Below are 23,185 nucleotides of genomic sequence, written 5' to 3' on the forward strand. Positions count from 1 at the left end.
GTACACACTGAGGAAACAAAAAAAAAGAAATTAGTCGCCCAGCTTGCCTGCTCTTGACTGCTCATCATCTGACAAGTGACACAGAGGCTTTCTAAAAACTTCAGCAAGCGCGCAGAGATAACCTCTAGGAAAGGCCCTAGGAACACATGGTTGCTCCATGAAACGACAAGTTTACCCAATGGATTTGGCAGCATTATTCGAATGCAACTACTGACACACTGGAGAGATGGACACTTTCTTCAGAAACATATCTGCACACAGAACCTCCAATTCCAACTTCAGTGAGAGTTTGCCAGCTAGGTGTAGCCTTCTGTACACTTAGTCAGAAAGTAACATGCATTCCCAAATCTGAAAGGGGAGAAAGACGATCACTACCTTCTCCTCTGTTTTAGTGGTGGTGTTATTGGTCAGATTAAACTATCAAATTTCGGCAGGAAAAAATAAATACAAATGGGCTAAAATAACCTCAGCTTAATCGAGAGGAGTCAGCATCGCGCTTCAGAACTGTCTTTTACTATTTCCAGGATATCTGCCAGGCAAGCCCTTGAGGAGAAGGGGAAGGAGGAGCCACTCGTACCAGCAGAGGGTGTTGTGATTCTTCTCTGGTTGAGCACCGAGGGCTTCATTTAGTCTGGTTTTGTACAGTCTTTTTTTTTTTTTTTTTTAAAGTACTATAGTCTATGGGACAGGAACAAAACACATTTAAGTTTACTGAAGAAGGACACAGCTTTGGCAGTTATGTCACAACTGTTATAACACTACCCTCCACCTCCCACCAAAATAGATTCACTCCGTCACTCCGAAGAACTGCAGCTCTTCTCACAAAATACCCTCGTTAGAAGGCTTTAACAATTTTAAGGGTTAGTTTTCAGTAATACCAGTGACGGTGCCTTCTGTATCAGCAGAGGAGGAACTCACACCATACAGAGGCTTTTCCACAGACCTACCAAGGTTTCCAAGGCATTTGTTATGCTTGGACAGAGGGCCACGGCGTTCCCGCAGCGCCTGGATGTCAGAACAACCCTCAGGATTACTCAGAGCAGTCTCAAGGCTTGCTCTGCCCTACGGACCCATCCCGCCTCTGCTCCGCAGCCGTAGCGGAGTGGGAGGCTAGGGGTGGCATGCAACCACGCATGTCTTCACCAGCACCTCGGGGCCTCTGGCAAATGGAGATTGAGCAGATCCACGCATGTGGTTCATTGATCTTTCCGCACAAATGTGTCCTTTTTGTGGCCTTTGAATGGCAGGGTGCCATACAGGCAGCCAGCTGTGGTTTAAAAAAAAAAAAGTTTGGTCACTTAGCCTATTACACAATTATTGCAGTACTGGGGTCCTACACCGTGTTTCTTAGAAAACCTTCCAGTGTTCCCCAGAGTTACCAGAAAAGGGATTAGGAGAGACTAGCTTAAGTAGTTCACATGTTACATGTTAGCCTAGAGGAAAAGTATTTTCACGGTATGTACAGCTGACCATGCAACATCCGCTGTTTCTTAAATTTCTCCAACATGTAACAAGACTAAAATATACTATGGGTTTTCCAAACATCAAGTGTTGTGAAAATCCCCAAAACAAAACCAACGAACTCATGTTGCAATGTTCCAGCTGAGCAGGGTGATTTAAAGACACAACGAAAGCTTTCAAGCCAGGTAGTCATTGCTGCCAAGTATGGGACACATTGTGTGGCCCTGCCAAAAGCAGAAGCCAAAACCCAAAAATACAAATTAGCAGCTTTCTTCCAGGGCCACAACAGTCCAGTGAAAACTTTCCAAGTCAGGCTGTCCTAAGAATGTCAGACAGAAGCAGCAAGTGCAGTTACGCAGCACCTAGCCACGACTCAAAAGCTACAGCAGCAACCTGCGTGCCCATACACCCACACCACAGCCATCGTGACACCGTAACATCTGTGAAGTTGGACAGTCATTCATTTCTAACCATCTGATAAAAAATGGTCTTTGCAGCTACAATTTCTCATGGCCGGCAAGTGCAGAGAGTCAGGTTGTTCCCTATCCATTTGGCTCCCCACACAGGGCTTGTACGTGCTTGTGCAAGCACACCTATAACAGATGGGATGAGCATTTTACAACCCATCCAAGCACAGGTTGTCTGTGCAACCTTAATTCTGCCATTTTCTAACTACTGATTCTGACTATACAACGTTAGTGTTCTTTAAGCATAAGGCAGTTATTTTGTATGCAGTGTACCTCTGCACAGCAAAAAAAAAAGGTATAAAGATGGAGGAATTTAATATAATGTATTCTCTTCCTACCTGGACCCCATTATTAAATGAAACGATATGTGCTAAAGCAAAGATACTATTGACAAAAACATTCTCTTGGGAGCAAACGCAGATACTCCCATCAGTACCGGTATTAACAACAAACAGTTGAAAAATTGTCCTGAGACCATGTCACCCAGCATTGCTGACCTAACTTCCCAGCAGCATCCAAAGCAGCCCTTGGTCCAGTACTGCATTTGAGAATTTTCTAGAGACAAGAGTTATAAATATGATTCTCATTATTATACGTTCTGTTAGGCTATAGCGTAAAGCAATGACAATTCTTTTTTTAAGTGCAAATTAGGTAAGGGGGCTACTTATTTTATATAACTTGACCAAATAGAAAATTTGAGAAATTGTTCTTTATAGTGCTAATATACAAGTAGTACTAATACAGTAAAAATGAGTATGCTTTCATGAAATCACCAGATACAAACTAAGTACTAAAAGATAAAACATTAGCACAGATAAATCTTAGAATAGTTATAAAGAAAAACATAGTTGAAAAATGAAGATTAATACTATTATGAAGTGTTAGGTATGTCTACTTAATTGTCTACATGAATTCTACCCACCTTAACTAAGGTCACGGAAATTAGATGTAAAGAAGCAAAGGTAGAGAAGCCTTATTCACCTATTAGTTTCAACTACACTTAATATACCTAGCATTCTTATACTATATATAGTAAGCAATATACTAGTTATACTAGTATATAATAAATTAACTACTGCTCAAGAGTAACAGTTAAGGGCAAGAAGTACTGAATAATGTAGATTAAAGTGATCAAATATAGTGATTCTTTCCATATCCGGGGGGGGGGGTGGGGGTGGGGGGTGGGGGGAGGGGGGAAGTCTAATAGATTATTAGTGTTTTTATGGTTACAAAGGAAATAACCTTATTCTACTGAGATCTCAATTAATAGCCAGGCATCTTCTGCACCTTACTAGTAAAACCAGACGTTTAATTTAGGTCTCCCAACAACTCTCAAATACTCTCAGCAATGTTATTCTGCAGATGTTTTGACAAAAGCAGTAACTTCCAACCCTGGGGACACCTCTCCACAAGGTGCATCTCAAAAAAGCGAGGCTGACTACTTGCGCAGATAGCACTGTTCATTTTGGGAGGGTCATTTCCTGCTTCAGACATCTCAGATACCCATCTAAGGACATTATCAACACTTCATATTACATACGCTCATGAATATGGTTTATTCTAGTATTTAACTTGTGTCCTGATCGGGAATTACATGAGCATTCATGGGAGAATAAGGACTGTATCTGTGTTTAAGAATAAGTGTGTTTTGCTGAATCAGGGCCCTGAACCTTAATGCAGGTTTTTCTCATTGCTGTGCCAGTTTATTTTATTCAGTACAAAGCCACCAACAACCTTTGAGTTCTTCTGCTCAAGGTCATTTTTAACATTCACAAGCACAGCTTTTTGGCCGTCTGCAGAGCAGAGAATACTTTTCAAGTGCATTTCAGAGCAAGTGATGTCTGGAAACATCTTTAAATGGTGAAAAACATCCTTTAAAGTCACCTTAATCAGTTGTCTGTTAATAATTCTACCTGGCTACTTTTATTACCATGGGCTCTAATTTAGCCTTCAATCTCTGCAGCCACCCGTATCTGGAAGGTATAAACTTGATGTAAAAATCAGTTTCAACTCCTGCAATCTCAAAGTCTAAGTGACACCTCCCACTCTTCGCCTTTGAAGGCACCCAGTATAGAATCAGGTCCTTGAGCTCCTTCCCCTGCTCTGCCAGACACAACCTTTTCTACATTTGCACTTAAAAGGGGGGCGTGGAGTGGGGAGCTACCTATATTTAACAATAATTTGCAATATAAAAGAAAAAACACCCCACACAAATTTGTTTGTATTATGTTTTATAAAGTCAAAGAAGATTCCCTATTCCCCAGTCCTCCTCTTTCATCACTCTAAACAACCTCCTTAGGCTTCTGTATCACTTCTTCCTTCTTATAATTAAGGATGTAGGATTGATAGTGGAAAAGTATATTACACTTTTGATTGTGCTGTATTAACTATTATTAATATTTTGTCAGCACTTGATCGCTAAAGAAATATCACAAGCCTGGGAAAAAAACCCAACCACTGTGTTTTGGTTTTTTAGACAAATACATCAGTGTCTGTATCATCACTGAAACATTAGGTTGCCAATAGTCACCTCCAAATACTGTTGTTTAAATACTCTTCTGTTGTCTTTGGAAATCTCAGATATCATTACAAAGCAAGCAGCAGCGTACTGGTGACAGAAAATACAGCTCGTTATGAGAAGTGAAAAACTGAAAGTGTCTGGCACGCAACCATCTTCTGTGCACATGCACTTTATTTCCACGTGTGTGCATCTACATTAGGCTTGCATACTTTATCCTGGTACCCCAGGCCATTTTGAGAAGAGAGTAAGAAGCTGACAACCAGATGAGCCCAACAGAAGAATTAATTACACTTGTACAGTTCCAGCAAGGATCACACTGTAATGCTGTTGCCATGTGTCCAACAAAACAGCTGAAGCCAACAGTGGTCAGCCGTGATTTCTGGTTATCGAGTGTATTTGGGTACTCAGTTGCCAACCACATTTCCTTCTCCCAAACATGCTTCGTTTTATCTTCAGCGACACTAATCCCTCGGTCATACACCGACTCAAACCTCCTCTCCATCTAGCAAGAGTGTCAGAAATCCACCTACCACACCTATTTGCTTACTATTTCATTATTTCACTTTACAACATTCTTAATTTAGGATTCCAGGTGCTTTGCCTTATACACAAGCCAGGGATTCCCACTTTACTGCATATATCTAAATTTGCAACATATTAGGCTCCCTTTCTTTTTCAACCTTAGAAATTCAAACATTTATGAATCTCTGATACCTTTGTAAGTTTTAGACCTCTTGACTATTTCCTACCATATAACTCAGAAGTGGTATTAAATCTCACATTAAAGTCAACAGAAACTTTAGTAGGACCAAGTGAGATTTATCCTGTTCCTAGTCAAAGGCAATGCCCTAAGCATAGGTATGGACCAAGTCATCAGAACCAATAATGTTTTTAAATTTAAAAAAAAAAAAAAAGGGAAAGAAAGTTCTTAGGGAATTATCCAACTATTCTCTTCCTTTTCTGTGAAACACTAGATAGACCCTTTTAGAAACAAAGCCTCTCATTTGTCTTGCAGTAAACATAAACCCTCAAACCAAACACATTGCCTCAATAAAATGAATGCACAACAGCTCCATACTCGTAACAATTTTTTAAACTACAGCAGATCTTGCCAAACTACTGGCTTAGGAAAATATGGAGCACACTAAAATTGTTCTGCTTTTTCAGCAGGCACATTAAGTTTGTATTTAGTATACACCACAAAACATAACTCCAGTTTCTCAAAGTGTAAAATGGTCCATTCAAGATTGTCTAATTCTTAATATTTTGCCAGTAGTACAACTGTCCCCACCACCGCCCCCAGGGTGATTGATTTAAAGTATCAGAAATATGAAGCTTTCACAAATTTTTTAAATGCATCCAAAGATTTCAGAAACATTTACAAGACCTTTGTCACTTTTCAGTTATTTTCATTTACGGATGACTAACAATATGTCCGTGTGCCACAGACATAAAACGCATTCTTCAATAGGCATGAATCTACATAAAAACACAGATTTGCTAAATTAAAATACTGTGAAAACAATTATTTTCCTCAAACAGAACCAAAAAGTAACTTAGTTTTTTCAGCTTTCCAAACTTTCATTAACATCACAAAAAATGGTTTGAGCTATTAGAAATGTACATAATATCTATAATCATGAAAAACAACACTATTCCATTATTTCATCTTTCCTGCTGTACAGGTGAACTACTATTGAGAAACCACGGAAAAACAGAACATGCAGTACTGGGAAAAAGCAAACTGAGTACTAATTTCAAAAAGATAAAGGAGGTAGAATGTTTTGGTTACTACTCTAAATGTAACTTACATCCTTTATAAAATAGTTGTATCAGAAACGTCAGATGTCATCCTACAAGTTCCTTCAACGTTCAGTGGTTAATGGATCAGCCATATTAGGGAGAGAATCAACACAAACCCCTAAATCTTTTCTCCCTGCAATGTTTTGCATTTTAGTATTAACAAGCATCAAACAAAGCCATCACCAAATCACCAAAGTACTGACTATTGAAAAAATAAAAGAACCCAATTTATTTGCTCACAAGAATAAAACTAACATTATAGTACCACCCAAAAGCATAAGATGACCAACAAATCAAACTGCACATAAGTTCACCTATACAGATGGCTCTATGTTGTGGACCCCAACCTTACCCAAAGGATCTCCCATGCTCAGGAAGCAGCCTCCTCCTCTGATCTGTCGCATCCACCATCAGAATATAAAGAACAGATGAGAAACGTCTGTGGGAAGAACCTCATGGAAAATTTCCTTCCCTAATTCTCTTCTTATGTATGAGGTTTTCCACAGCAGGAGCAATTTGGCTCTGGAATATTCATGCTCACTACCACCTGACATCAAGGTTCATTTCTCTGTGAAAGAGTCTCCAAAGGATAATAAAGTAAAAGCCTGAACACTTGCAAGAAGCATGTAATAATGCAGAGAAGCAGTAAAGATTACTCCTGCCCTAAGCAAAGGGAATAAATAGATAATCATGGAAAAGAAACTACTAAGATCTTCCAAACGCCTCTATTTAAGAACAGAAAAAGAACCCGGTCTTTAAACATAACAACCATCAACATCTAACGTACACGTCTTTCAAGGCAAGCTGAGTCAGAAATTCATATAAAACCTTTTTTTTTTTTTTTTTAAATCCAAACCAGAATGCCCAAGTGGCAGCTTGCTGGCCAGATCCAATGCACTGTAACAATTTATCTGGCCCAGCTACCCACTCCTTGCTGTCCTCCCCAATGGCTAATTAGATACGGGAAGGAAGCAGGCAAGGGCTAGAGGAATTACTTTCACATCTCATTTCCTACCGCTGTGTTTCATAAGAATCTGTAGCCTCCCCTCTATCAAAAAACTGGGCATAGATTATCACACAGTAGCAATGGTGTTCACGTAACTGTCACGTGGAGTAAAATTCACGTACGTTAACAGGCGTATCTGTTAGCACAATCAGTCCTGTGTCAGCATGGCTGTATATTACCCATACGTTTCTGTTACAACACATACACACTCCATCCTAATGCAGTTATCCACATGGCTACAGACATTGTCATCTGTGGTCCAGACACTCTCTAACAATTTTTCCTCCCTGGAGAGGTTGGGCACGAGTTCTCCAAATCAACAGGTTTCACACCAATCCAGGCAACAAATGCCTTAAACTGCAGTGAGTTTCTTCCTTTCAAAACAGGTACAGGTCACTGAGGAAGGCTCTCCATGCTCACTGTGAACATTTAACTTTAAAGTTGAGAGTGACTGCTAGCTGCCACCACAACTCCATCAGGGCATGCATACTAATGCTCTTGGACTGCTGCCATATTATCCATATATGTTTTATTATAGCTCATCTCCTTAATGTGCAAGACATTTATCTTTGATTCTTTCAAAATGAGGGAAAAAAAAAAACCCCACCCTGATACTGTAGAATTGGTTTTAGCACAGTTCAGACTATTTAAACTGGGTCACTGTAAGCTCTTCAAGCAGATGTTTCTTTGTCATCAGATACAAGTAACAGCCTTAAGTTTTTGCCTTCTTATCAAACTTTCCCGAAGTATAAGGACTAGAATTTTTCATAACAATCAGGTAAGCTTCTAGCCACAGTTTTTCCATTTATCAGCAGGTGGTTTCAAAATTAAAAATACAGAAGAAGAATTTTGCCTATGGAATCATCCTCTCTATTTTACTGAACCTTACAGTAAGCATATGGATCAGTAAGTACCAAAGACAACAGTAACTGAACCTGAGCAGAAGAAATTTAATCGCAGTAGTTAGTTGGGGGTGAGGGGGGAACACGAACACAACACGACAGACAGACAGATGGATGACAGACGACACACAAGGGGTTGACACATGACAGACAATGGGACAAACAAAACTTGCAAGATTGAGTCCATAAATTCAAGAGCAGATTAATGACCATGACTGACAAGGAAAGAAATAAAAAAGAAAATCTCATAGACACCAACCAACCACCATCGGAAATATGAAGATCTTCCCATTCCTTAGGTAGACAGCGAAATCAATGAATGCAAATGAGAAAAAGCATCATTTCAGGAACAATGAAGGCTCATTGATATCTGCTTTTGGAACAAAGCTACTAGATTGTATTCTGTTATTTAAAAAAAAAAAAAAAAAAAATAAAACAACCCCTTCCCAATATGTTCTTTTGAGAATGAACTGTATCAGATGTCCTGCAAGAACATAATTCGTTCTAGAAACCTGAGTATCAGTGGTGTAGGCGAGGTGGGGGAAAGTATACTTAAATTAACTTGACCATTACTCATAAAAATTTACTAACCCACATGGAAACAGGATTTACTAGTCTTTCACAATGGTAAAGAACACATAGAAAATTCTTTAATCCACCCATCAAGAAAACAACTTTCCACTTCCCAGTTGTTTACTTTATTAATTTCCTGTTTCACTTTAAATGTAAGCAACTTCAAAAGTCGTACCTTCTTGCAACCACTAACATGACATAAATGTCACACAGTGTCATTCACCAACAGAGATACCCTGATTACGTGTTACATGCATTACATACACCACACTACCAACTCCCACAAGAACAATGGCAGGAAAGGGCCAAAAACCTCTGACTAGTTTTCTTCTGTACTTACACAGCTGAGCTCCTTCATCAGAGTAGTTAGTTCCTAAGTTAGTACTTAGTTCCTTAGTAGTAGTCTGTATGGGTTCACTAAAAGCACAGTACACACCTGGACATGGATTTGAACTCTGGTTTCTGGGTCTATCGCTATATAGTAGAAGTGGGTGAGCTCTTTTCCTCTATCAGCTGCACGTGCCATTTACTCTCTCCTACCTTGTCTGTTCCTGTCATCTGCCCGTAGTTTGTTGCCCCAAAAATGTACTGTGGATGTAAACAAAAACACTGAATAAGCAGTCTTCCACTGCGCACTCTCAAAATATGACTCATTTCAGAAAAAAAGTTCTTGGCAGTGCATAGCTCAATGTATATATGCGATGGCTTTATATGGAGAAAGACGCAGAATTTTTTGAGTTATTTCAAATAGGGATGCTCTTTTGGCTAGAACGCTCCTGTTCTCCCGTGTGGTGTCTGTGGCAGAGCCAGGGAGCATAAGACGCTAGTTCCCCTGAGAAGGGAAGGACTTGTTCCCTGGAGAGGGAAGCTATGCCAGATGATGAAGCTGCTTCCCGTGGAGGCTGGCAGGTAAGAGGCGAGACCTGGTCTCTGCTGGTTCATCCCTCCAGAGCAGCCACCAGCAGAGCTGACCACCTGGGCTGGTCTCTTCTCTTGTAACAGCCAAAGGGAAAAGCTGAAACCAAAGTGCAAGGTTACAGTTTTCCATCAAGTTCTGCCTCACACAGCAAAACTTTTGCAACAGGCATACATAGTTGCAAATCCTCCAATGAAACCCAAGCTTTGCCATGCCAAACTTGCCTTTTCATCACCAAATTTTTCTTTTTTTTTTTGTTTTTTTTTGTTTTGTAAGTTTCTGGAAAAGACTTACTCTGGGAGAAGATAAGACAGGGAGTAGATCTTAAATAATCCACACTAAAAAAATTGGAAGGATAGAGCTGTCACAGGAAAGTGAAAGAAAAATTGTTGGTTCTCATTTTTGATCTAAAGAAGGATACGGATGTCAACAAAAGACAAAAAAAAAAAAGGTGATACATGACCTCAGACATTTGTAATGAAAAGGTTAAAGGATCCATGTTGATTTCTCATCAGGAAGGAAAATACCCTGAGATGACTTAGGGGTTTTTAAAGCTACATAAAGCAACTAATTGAAAATACAAGTAAATAGTTAAGTCCTACAGAAGTACTTAATGCTAAGGGTAGTGGAATAAACTACTACAGGTGGTGACTGAAACAGAAAGTTTAAATGAGTTCAAGAAAGACCAAAATTAATTTCCGAGGTAGCGATGGAACAGCAGCTTCAAAAACAGTCACTTTGCTTTTTGTTCATGCAAGGTAAGTCTTAATATTACATGCCATCACTTTAGTGCATCTTTTAGGTCTTTAATATTGTACACCATATGCCTTTATTAAAAAAGCAGGTTGTACACCCATTTTATTAAAACATTACAATGATTAATCTCAAAAAGGAAAAACTGACACCATACCAAATGTGCAGCACTCATGCATGAATTGGACCAGCCTTCCCAAAAAACACATTTTATACGGACTCAGGCCACCCCAGGCCTCAGGTATGACTGAAAGGCATCCTGAGAAGGATGCTCCCTGGTACTACAGCTGCCCCAAGCTGACACCCGCATACCCAGCCAGGTCTGACGTCTTTCCCACCTCATTTTCCTCCCTCAGTTACACAAGGGGAATAATTACGCAGTCCAAGCCTGTGAGACTATTTCAGCTTTAATCTGTGCCTGCAAGACGACCTGAATACAGACCTCCAGGGCTATGCTGCGCTTGGGCACTGTCAGAGGCTTGTCCTGAGCTCTCAGAACATTTGATGCTGGTCCTCTTATTTTCAAGACGAGTTACTCAAGAGTAGACCTGTTTGAGTATGCCTTGAAAGAGATGCAGAGGATATACAGGAAAGTAAACAGTGCTTAGAGATACAGTTGGGTCAAGTAGTATAAATGGAGGCAAAAAAAAAAAAGGCAACATTTAAAAGAAAAGGCAAGGATTCAGAAAAAAAACCAGACAAAAACCATGAAGAAAGCACATCATCCCAAACAAGCAGATACAATAAGCAGTAACAAAATGAAAAGCAGGGAAATTAAGAACTAAAAAAGTAAATCAGATTTAGTCCAAATACTTTTAGTCAGCCATGCTGCAAGACTACTGTTGCATTATTTCCTACATTTCAATCAGCACGCATGCACTCACCCTAATTGCTGTATCTTAATCCACATCAGTTTGGGTTTGCTACTCAGCTCGAGATTATGTCCTTGTTTTTCCCAGGATTGAGAGACTCTATAAGGGCTTGGTCATACAGCGTGGCTCGTCACCCTGCGCACCCAACAGAGCCACCTTCTCTCAGACCTCTCCAACCTCCTCAGTCGGATCTTCTTCAGTCACTTCCAAGTCAGTGCCTAGGTTATTCACAGCCCCAGTACAAGAGCAATTCTTCAATGGGTGAAGGTCAGAACACATACACGAGGATGGGGAGAAGACATTGGGGGGGTGGCAGGAAAGGGGAAAAAAATTAAAGGAAGAATAAGGGGAGCGGGGGGGAAGTGGTGCTTCCAAATATGGAGTCCCACTTAGAAAAAGAGAATCACCAGTTTAAAATATAACTTTAGGCTTTAAAATACATTAGGTGAAGAATCAGCCTTACTAGTTAATTAGCTAGCACTGGGTATGAATCTGGCTGCTAGTATTACTTGAGCTTTCTCCACCCTCCCCCTCCCTCGAATCACAGTTTCATTGTGAAAGAATTTAATTATTATTTTCATTACCAGATGCATACATTATAAAATGAGCCTGCACAGAGACAATGAGCACTTTAAGAAAATAGGTGTAATAATGAGAATGATCTGTTTACGTTTTCTGCAATAAGGACACTCTCAACAAGGCTACCTTCTAAAAACATAGTTTAATAAAATCATTCATAATAGTCATAACACCAAATTTGACACCCCTCCTTTTCTTAAAAAAGGATTAGTCTAGTGCCTTGAATTTTAATACAACTTAAAATCAAAAACAGTTTTTTTTATTACTACCCTACCAAAAATTTCCTGAAAAATTTAATTTGAACACATTTCACAATAACAGAATATTAAAGCTTTTTTTGTTCTGTTTTTTAAAAAAATCAGTTCCAGACACATCCATTATACTGCACACCCAGAGAAATAATACTGCAGCCACCTTATAATATTCTGGCATTCCAAATAAACCACGGGAAAAATTGAGAAGAAAAAAAATTAAATGGAGCTTGCAAGTAAAGATACATGTATTTATTTATTTAGGAGTTCTGCCACATAAACAAAAATGTCAAAGCCCTGAAGTAATAAAAGTAGTTTCGTATGGATATGATAGAAACAAGTGAGAGAATGGTGACATCTGCATATTACTTAGATCCCAAGCAAAAGATTAAAATTACTGACTTTTAGTAATAACAAAACATGAGTTCTTGTGTTTTATGTGGCCCTATTTCACAATACAGTGGAACACTCCAATTTCACCCAGGAACCAGCTTCAATAAATCATTTACTTTCCATGGCCCACCAAACGCGTGCTAGGTGATTTACAGGTAAGCACCAAGCCTGTCACCAGAACGTACGCTCTGCTCTCCAGTCGTAGGCTCCCTGCAGAGCTCACCTGTAAATCAATCACTGCCAGATGGGGGCAATTCAATGGGCTACTACTTCCAGCTCTTTGAAGGTGCTCCCTGCTCCAGAGCTGGGTGAACCATACATGCACTCGCTTCTTGCCAGCAACGCTGCAGGACCCAGCCTCGTAGCTCAACCCACCGCTGGTGTCCACGTACATCGACACAAGAGGAGCAAGGAGTCACAACGGATTTGCTTCTGCTGCCCCTGATACGCTTCCCTGGGGGGTGCGAGTGAAGACCTGGCAGAGAGATGATGCCCTTGCAACACTTCAGCATACATCGTTAGCCCTACCTAGGCACATCTCTGGAGGCGCTGGCATGCCAGCTTCCATTTTGAAAAGGAGTTGAGTTGTTACTCGACTAGGATGGAGGGCATCTGACACTTAACCACAAGCCATAATAACAGAGCACCCTTGTCTTTCCATTCTCAGATGTGGATGCCAAGCCAGAATTCACTTGACCAAATAAAAATGTTTACAGTGTAGGTGCCTGTATCTGAACAGGTCATGTTAGTCTCCCTTTACAGCCCATGGGAAGTACTAGGCTCTTCTACTGAACTCACCCTGTAGCACAGGTCTAAAGGAGGTCAAATGAATCACACCCTAAAAGTGCCTGTTTGTCCCCCTCCTGGTAAGAGTTCTACAGGGTTCCTGTTTCTCTTTGCTGAATATATACAGGGTCTTCCCCCCACCTTCCACTCATGAAGCAGACATCTGTAACACAGGTGAGAGAAATCCCACACTATGTCCTAGCAAGATCTTAATCCCCTCCATTTAAGAATCAGTAACTAAATATTGATCATCTAAGTCCTCAGTTTCCCACTCAATACAGCAGATGTCTGCTAGTGGGTAACACCAGTCCTCACATAACTGCTTTTAGTTACATGACACCAACTGGCATGTTTATTTCAACATATTCAGCAGCTTGCACTTATTCCTTCAGTACTTTTCCCCTCAGATGTCACAAGAATTGCCTCACTCCAGGTAGTAACTCTTCTCATTAGCACAGAAACTTCCTCTCTTCATTACCAGTCTTCAAAAAAGACTTACCAAAAGATCTTTCCCTTTAGGTGTGACCTATATATTTTCCTCTAGTTTATTTCCTTTAAGTTTTCCATTTCTTAAGTCTTTTTTCTTTTTTCTACACTTCTCTAAAAAAAAAAAAAAAAAAGTAGTATTATCCAAAATCTGCTGAAACCAGTGAATCTTCAGTTGACTTTGAATCAAGCCACCTGATCAGGTTTATCATCTCTGTTACCTCTTATTTTTCCTTATGGAGTGCTCATTTTTATTGGATAGTCAAGAACTAAAATTATGAATACACTCAAGTTCTCTAATTCTACTTCTGTTTTATTTCCTAAGCTTTTCCAGAAATAAGTAATTTTTTCCTCTAATTTCTTATCTCTTTAATTCCTCTCTTCTCCTGAATGGTGCTCCCAAAGCTCTCCAGAAGCCAAACTGATTGGAAAAGGGTTAAAACATGTTCAGGAAAGGGAGGTGGTTAGACTTTTTGTATCCTGTCCAAAGCAGACATGCAAACTGAACTCTCTCAGCCTGTAGGACCAGGCAGCCTTTCACCTGAGCAAAAAGAGACACGATGTAGCCGTACTGTTAGAAATTGGTCCCAGCTCCCTGCACTAAAGTTTAGGGCTTTAGATCAAATTTATCTCCCCTCTTCTTCCCTCATATAACCATAGTCATCTTGGTTGGCTGTTGGGCGTTTGCCAATAAACGTTCAGACATCACGATTCTATGATCTCACAGTAGGCATAAGAGAACAGAGATCTTCCAGACCAAAGTTGCAACTGTATTTATATTCCCACAGTTCACTCCCGCGTTGCTGTGCAGTTCTCATGCAGCACTCCAGACAAAATCCCTCCTTCTCAAAACTACTTTTGCTCCTGAACATTTTTCTTCACTGAACTGGCCAACTGTATCAGAAATGGCACAGCCAGGAAAAAAGCATCAAACACCTTCTTGTGGGGTAAAGTGCCTCTATTACAGTCTATTCAGCTGTAAGGCTTGGGGAGGGTACTTTAAGCTTAAAGAACTTGGCGATGGTTTTAATGGTTTGACAAATCTCCCTTCCCAGCAGGAAGGAAGCTTTCAGTGCCTGGCAGTGAACTCTAAGAGTCTTCCACAAAGCTGAAAGAAAACGTCACTCACCTAAATTTAACTTGCCATACTTTCAAACTGGTCTGTGTGAGGATGCGTCTTTTGCTTTCATTTCATGTAAAACGTTCAATTAAATTCTCTCAGGAAAAAAGCCCTTTTTATGTACAAAGGCATGTATGCTACTTTTTCTTTAAAATGTATCTCACTCGTCTTCCCACATGGCTCAAGTGGAAAATCTTAGTGTAGTGATTATAAACCCACATTAACCTGCCTTTCTTCAGGGGCAAAGGAGAACAGGAGAAGCACTGAACAATTCCTCATCTCCATAGGCAAAGAAATAAGATAGGACTGGCGCTGAGCCCGCTCAGCAAGCTGACTCCACCAGACCAGGTTGGGAGCACATTCCACAGTCAAAAGTCCTTCTCGAAGAACTTCCTGCCAATGGCTACTTGACATTAAAAACTAGGATGATCTAGGTCAAGTATCCCGGTTGACATTAATTGCTATGTTGGATCAAAAAAGCAGGCAGCCTCTCAGCCAGAGCTCCAGTCACATTAGGCTTAAAAGCAATCAAGGCCAAAACCTTGAATTGCACCCAGAAGCCAAAAGGAAGCCAATGCAGCTGTTGAAGAACTGCCCGAGCATGTTCTTGCCACCCATGCCCTCTGTGCAGACAGGCAGCTGCCTACTTCTCAAACTGAAGCTCCACAGAGGTCAAGTGCAGCCTCGAAAACAGGCTAGCCTCTAGCCTCACGCGGAGGTCGCAAAGTCAGAGATGGCCACCGTGGCACGGAACACCCTTAAGTACACTCTTCTGTGGCCTGATGCAGAAGGCTGGGAGACTGCTGGCTCCAAATACCTCAGAGAAACACCAAATTACAAAATGCTTACATAAAAGGACAGATCTAGTAAACTAGTACTACCTGCCTTCAGTGCTTTACCTCTGTTTGCTGCCACTTTTATCTCTGCACACTCTGAAGGCAAAGTGTGTGCCATGTCCAATGGGAAAGGGAAGATGATCTGGAAAAGCCAGTCATCTTTTTATTGACAAGCGCACAAGACCGGGTGACTCTCAGTTATCCAGAGAAGTCAATGAGTGCTTCAGAACACTGTGCACAAGAGTATTGGCTGAAAACAGAATTTAAAAAAGAAAACCAAACCAAAACCCAAAACCAAACCAACCAACCAAAAAACAACCCCCCCAACACTCCCAAAGAAGAGGATTGCTTTTTTGTTTTTCTGTTTTTTAAACAGAAAATGCAATTCTGTTGGACTATTAAATGAAATAAACACAACTGCACAGTGGTTTGTTTGGTTTTTTTTAAAGGTAAAATAGGTAACAGTGCTGAGGAAGAATCTGAAGAAAGAGAAAGCAGTAGCAAGACTGATCAGCACTGGAAGGAGACTCACAAAGAAACATATGCTATTTTTTTGGTGGTACAGGGCATGGACAGACACACACCACACAGTAACAAAGTAGTTAAAGCTATCACTGTTGATGAGGCAAAGACCAGAATAAAGGATTTAAAAACATGAAACATTCATCCGATACCAAAGATCTCAGACAGTTCTTTTGTTTTGTTTGTTTAAAAGGCAAGATGATTGATTAGGAACAGCAGTAATTTTGAGAATGCACCTAAATAATACAAACAAGAGAGAGAGAATTCAAATTCACATTTTCAGTTCCAGAGTTATCATCACGGCCAATGCCAAGAAGGTCAGGTTCTGGAACCACTGCTTATGTTAAAGGGTATCACCTTCCACACATTCTTCCAACTATTTCCAAAATATTACTTACAGCAGATGAAGAAAATTTTAAGGTACATAATGTGTTCATGTATGGAAGAGGCAACTCTACAAGCCCTTGCAATTAACATATTGTCCAAAACTACAGCTGGAACAGAAAACAACCAGGGGCTCATCTTACTTATCCACACAGCTTGAACAACACAGCCTTTTATACAACAGAGAAAAAAGGAACAGATTAATTTTTGAAGAGTAGAAGATGAAAATATATAGTTGTGGTCCATAACTCATAGCAGGTTTCCAAACTGTAATCAATATTTTCCTTTGCATTTAAGCACTGCTGAATCTTGATTTTTTTTAAATGTCAAAGTGCCAGAAAAAATAATTTTATTTACTCTGTATTAAAGTCTGATTGTAGTTTTTGAAGTTCCTTGCAAACTCAATATGGGTTAAGTGCCCATTTGTATTGCTAGAAAACTTCTTTATAGTGCTGTAATACAATAGCTCAAGCAACAGACCCTGAGCTAATATTTAGCATACAACCTGATAGCTACACATAGACCCAAACAGAGCTGGAAAACCAAAAGTCTACAGGAAGTCCAACAATATTTGTATTTTATTCAAAAGTTTAAGAATACAGGTGTCAAAGTATACTTTGCAAAACAGGAACAATATTTGGAAGAAGTCATTTACCAGTCAAGCCAACTATTTGGCAATTACAGCATGTGCAGTACTGTGGACCATCAACAGCTCTGTTAGTCCAATGACAACACAAAAAGACTTCCCCCCACAATACAAGCTCTTTAGCTGGTAAAGAGACCTAACACTTTGTCCAATTTTTCTGAATAACTTACAGACAACTTGGGGCCAAATGTGAAATTGTGTCAAGGATCATTTTCTAAAAATCTAGCCAGTGCCATTTGGGGGGGGAACCCAAACAAACATTAAAAAACCCCTAAAACATAACGCCTTAAAATTTTTTTTTTTTTTTTTTACTGTTCTATACAGTGCATACTGTTCCAGACCCAGGTAAAGCATAAAATGTTCAAATATAGCAACAGTCAAAATTAACCCTAAAAGTACTTGTAATAGGAAGTACACAACATTTCCCAACGTAAGCCAACAGGAATCACCACAGTCTGCCTGTATTACTGGGAGAAAGCCTGGTGAATCTCCCAGTGATTACGAACTACAGCAGATCTTTCCCTTACCCATTTGGATATTAGGAGAAGATTCTTCACTGAGAGGGTGGCCGGTCACTGGAACAGGAGCCCCAGGGAAGTGGTGAGGGCACCAAGCCTGTGAAGAGTTCCAGGAGCGTCTGGACAACACTCTTAGTCCTATGGTTTAGCTTTAGATAGTCCTGCAAGGAGCAGGGAGATGGACTCAATGAGCCTTATGGGTCCCTTCCAACTCGGGATACTCTATGATTCTATAACCGTATTCACAGTCAACAAAACGTTGATAACCTATTAATACTTTTCAAGAGGCTTTTTTGATTTGTAAATATCCAATCATGTCTTTTCTGCTCTTTCATTCATGTAAGGATAAGTCTCCGGTAGTCTTCAGAGCAAAGCTCTGGAACGCTGCATACTGAACAGGTATTACGTACACAAATTCCTAGTGTGGACGACAGCTGCACAGATTAAAGATTGATGACAGGAACCAAGAATACCAACCAGCAAGTCCAACTTCTGTGTTAAAGGAAAAATGCCCCCAGAACTGCCAGTCTCAGTGCCCTTTGCTCAATCCCATTATATGAGGCAGCCAGCTACATCCCAGCAATCTACAGGGGAACAGGCCAACGTTTAATTCTGGTTTTGCATAGCCTGGAATTGCCTTTCTGCATCAAGCAGAGAACCCAAACACTAGGACTATCCAGGGCCCCCTAAAATGGGAAAAAGGGAGAAAGGCGGAAAGGGCAGCTTCAATTCAGTGCATTCGCACTGAACACGCAATGCAATACTGAGACTGCAGCATATGCAACTCCACACCTCCCTTTGCAATGCACCTCTTTGGAAGTGCCCGTTTCTGCTCTCAGATTTATTACTTTAGCACAATCTAACCCTAGAGCTCCCTACCCCCATCCCTCTCCTACTGCTGTAAGTGATGCTTCTACACCATACCCACACAAAAAATAGGAGAGCATTTAACGGATATTTATCTCATTTTCAATTCAGGAGAAGCATTACAATGAGTTGTTAATAGTGTGTTAGGGGTTAAAAACCAAAATGCTTGTTTTTTTCAGCAGCAGAGAAGTTATAGTCTTTCAAAGGACTTTTCTATGTATGTGCTATCAGCACTTCTAGACAAATTTAACGAGTATGGAATTAACTCCCATATAGAATACTTCATTACTCAAAAAAACAGACACTACTTGCTTTTGCCATACCTCCCTAACAATATTACTTTATTTAATAGTTTCAAAAACATATGCTGTTTTAACTAAATTGATACACTTTAATATTAGGGGGAAAAGCTACCTTTTTTTTTTTTAAGAAAAACCCCAAAACCCACAAACCCTATAAAGTGGTAAACTAAAGAACGTATTTCCATTTTGTCTACTTACTGTTAATTCAGTTTGGCTATTAGCTAAGAATGTTTGTATGTTCCCAAGTCGGAACACTCTCATGAACCTGAACTTATGAAACTAGATCTGTTTCTTGTGATCGATACCTTCTTATCCAAATTATACTAACATTTTCATGTATACCTACTATTTCTGCCTACAGCGTATTTTTGGATGACAGAATGGCTTGTTTTTGGAATAGCAATTTCATAAGTTTGTTCCATTTTTTTTATCCTATAGGCAAACTTGTAAATAATTTAAGGCCTGTTATTACAAAACTTACAGGAAATGAGTGGTCTTCATAAATTCAATTAATTTGTTGTTTGGTTTTGTTGTTCTTTTGTTTAAATTAGTTTAGATATCCAATGTATTCAGAAGTTATTGTGGTAATATGTGCCTCTTCATACAATACTAGGCTAGAATAGTCACTTATTAACCGTAGTACAGAATTGCGTTTTATGATGAAAGAATGCAACACATGCGAGTCAGACTTCTGATTAATAAAATTTCCTTTAGCAAAACTAGATTAGAATATCTCATAAACCTGATGCAAAAACATCCTCTACTTAAATACATGATTATGTTTTTTCTTTACTTTGGAGAAGTGCTAAAAATAAACAAACAGAATTGGAAAAGGAGGACAAAAAGAGGGAAAGAAAACCAGAAAGCTTCCAACACTTCCAGTCTCTTTGAAGGAAATACTCTTCTGGTTCAGAGAATCACCTAACATACATAACTCGTGTTTTGTTTATCCACCTCTTGCTGCTGTTCTTGATCATCTGCCCATAGACTCAGGCACGCCTCTGGGGGGGTGGGAGGGGCAATGATAAATTTAGAAAAAAAAAAAAAAAATCATCACTTCCCCTATTTTGCTTCCGATTATGACTTCGCACAAACCTTTCCCTAGATACCACATCCTCCCCCCAACCCTCTGATCAGTAACAGTACTCTCTTTCCTGATCCTGCAGTACGCCGGTTCAGGTAATTTAGACAGCAGACACATTTATATTTTTAATAGGACAAAGAATTGCACCTCTTTAAAGTGCTCCCAACAGGGTAATACCACTGTCTATGCCTGTACCAGTGAAGTGGCAGGACTGATGGGACAGGGATAGTACTTCCCTGCTCAGTGAAACCAAGCTGTAATATCAGTCTGTGTACTTGGTCTTTATAGGTAAGGATTTACTCTTGCTACTCTCTTTTATTTCCGTATCTAAATAAGTGAATACTCCCAAACTTTCCCTCACGTACACAACGTCACCCTTCTCTGCAAGCAAAATCTCACATTATTTGACACTGGTTTAAAACTAAAATTGATTAGCAGAGGTTAGACAACCCCCATTGATAGCAGCTTTGAATCCCAACTGCATCGGCCACATACACAGGTCAGGGAGCATTTGCCTTTGTATTCAGAGGTCAAGTAAGAGAACTACTTCAATTCCTTAAACTAAAGCACAGGTCAGGTTCTTGTTGCCTTCTAATCTCTAAGTCTAGCAAGAAGAGAGAAAAAGATAAAAACTAAAGTAAGGATATTTACTTTATTTATTTCTGAATGAAGACTATGTCTGGTGAGAGGGTTACCTGTTGTCTTACCTCGCCTTAGTTTTGTCCCTGGCTAACCCACAGGCTGGTCTAATACAGTGCACTGCAAGGAAGATGTTGCCACTGCTAGCTTTATGGCAGCATCTTTTCTTATATTGTATTGTTATTTTACTGTTAAATAATGCCTCCATGCAACTAGAACAGGGTGTTTCATCAGTGCTAGACTCAATATCCACCCAGGAATGCTGGCATAAGCCTGCAGGGCTCTGGGATAGGGTATATGCTTGCCACAGACCTCCCTTCTGGATGCTCAGGCCAACTTAAGTCACCATGTTTTAGTCCCACACCTGTAAAATTTTAACAGTCCCATCCTTACTCTGTTTTAGTGTGTGCATGCGGTTTTATACTCCAAAGCACAGTAGAATGCTACAATTTCCAGCTACAATTTCTGTGCTCCTGTATTACAAAACAATCATTAGCATATGAAACAAAAAACACAGTTAGACTCGGGGGGCGTGAATAACTTTTTCCTTGGATATAATCTACTCCTTCCAGCAAAAGGAAACCACAATAACACCACCACCAACTCACAGGAAACCCTACAGTTTCACCAGTTTTCATGCTGAGCTCCCCCTGGAATCAGTGCATGGCATGGTTAAGGCACTGACTGCCCTCCTTGGAAAAGCCACATTTACTGCAATACAGCTATTAAAATGACCAACTACAATAAATGTTAGTTAGCACATTAAAAAAAGTGTTAACTGTTTGGTCACAAACTCAGCCTTTACCTCTAAAAAAGAGCTCACTTTCTCCAGGCAGTAGGGCTATCTCCCCTAAATTTGAGTGTGTTCCACTTTAGTGTGATGTTCTCTCACACTCAGTACTGAAGCTTACAAGAAGAGTGGGAAGTAGTGAAAGAAAACCAAGACAGGCTTCCCTCATAACAGGAATAAATATTTTCAAGCATCACAAATGTGCAATTTGGCATGTTGAAAGAGATGCATACAGCTATCCCTTTAAAAAGCATCTTTTACATTCTTTTACATTTACAAAATCTTTTAGATTCTCTTTCCGACAGGTATATGTTCACATGCTCTAATCTATTTTTAGAATGTCCTTCCTAGATTCATTTTTAAACTAGAGTCTGGATACTTTTTCCCCCTCTCTCTACCGAGATATCCCTGTTTAGCCTGTCTGTTCCACTACTGGAAGCAGCAAGGACGTGTAATTCAGCCTGCCAGAGGTTTGCAGCCCACCATTCCCCAGTAAGAGCAGAAAAAACAAAACGGGGAAAGAGTCACCCTTGTATACAGGAACAGGGCACAGCACCTACAGGGCAAGACCCGTAACTTCCTACAGTATGCATGCTATTACATGTACTTTCTGTCCCAGTAGGTGACAAAGCCATCTAATTAAATGTTGCAAAGCTTAAAAGAAGAAAAAAAAAACCAGCACCACTCTCCAAACATTACAGAAAATAGATTACATAAGCATACCTGCCTTCATTCGACCTAAGCCGAGGCTTAGGTTTGACAGTATCTCTGTAACAGATTAAACCCACCACAGACTATAGTATAAATACATAACTAAACATTCTGGCAATTTTCTCTTTAATAAATATAATTCAACTTCTATAGCTTTAGCTATGCCTGATACAGCTCACAAATGCGACAATTTTAACCAAAGCCTGTTTATATACTTCTATTTAGAAAGGTGTTATACCTGAAAGCTTGTATACAACACACATCTTTGGAAAGGAAAGAAAGACTTCAGACAACCAGTGGTAACAGTGTGAATAATTTAAGGAAGTAAGTTGCTTTAGACTAAGCCAGCTCTTGCCATTCCACTTGCAAACAGCTGGGAGATTAAAAAAAAAACCACAAACCTGTAATGGTGATTAAAGGCAGGGGGGGAAGAATTTAACCAGCCATTTTACATCAGCTAACCAATGAGCAATATCTGTGGACCAAAACTCAATCAACCACTGACAGAATTTAAAGCCCCCACCCCCCCACCAAGCTGGGACATAAAGCATGGATTTGTTCCTTCATTTTGCTGCCTAGAACTACTACATATTTTTGGTTACACATCACATTTTGCTGGTTTTCCACTTGTGAGAATTCATAGCCTAGACTAGCTACCAGGCTCAGAGCAGTTCCAGCACAATATATAGTTATAATGTATTTTATTAAAACAAGCTTTAAAGGTATTAATGAAATTATCATCTTAAAAAAAGTACAAAAAGGGGGTGTGTGGCTTGTGTGTGTGCAGAACAGACTTTGCAAGTCCTATGCGATGATGGTAGCACATACAACAAGCTAGAACATCCAATTTCTTACTTTTTACCATGAACTCTGGTTCAACAACTTTCTCCCAGTGGCACGTTCAGATGCAGAGAGCAGCATATTCTCCCACTGGTCTCTAGCAGTCTGTAGTCTCAGGAGTCAGGGCAAACCCCACGTTCAGAAGGGCACTGACAGG

Source organism: Pelecanus crispus, chromosome 1 (assembly GCF_030463565.1).
Source record: "Pelecanus crispus isolate bPelCri1 chromosome 1, bPelCri1.pri, whole genome shotgun sequence".
NCBI lineage: Eukaryota > Metazoa > Chordata > Aves > Pelecaniformes > Pelecanidae > Pelecanus > Pelecanus crispus.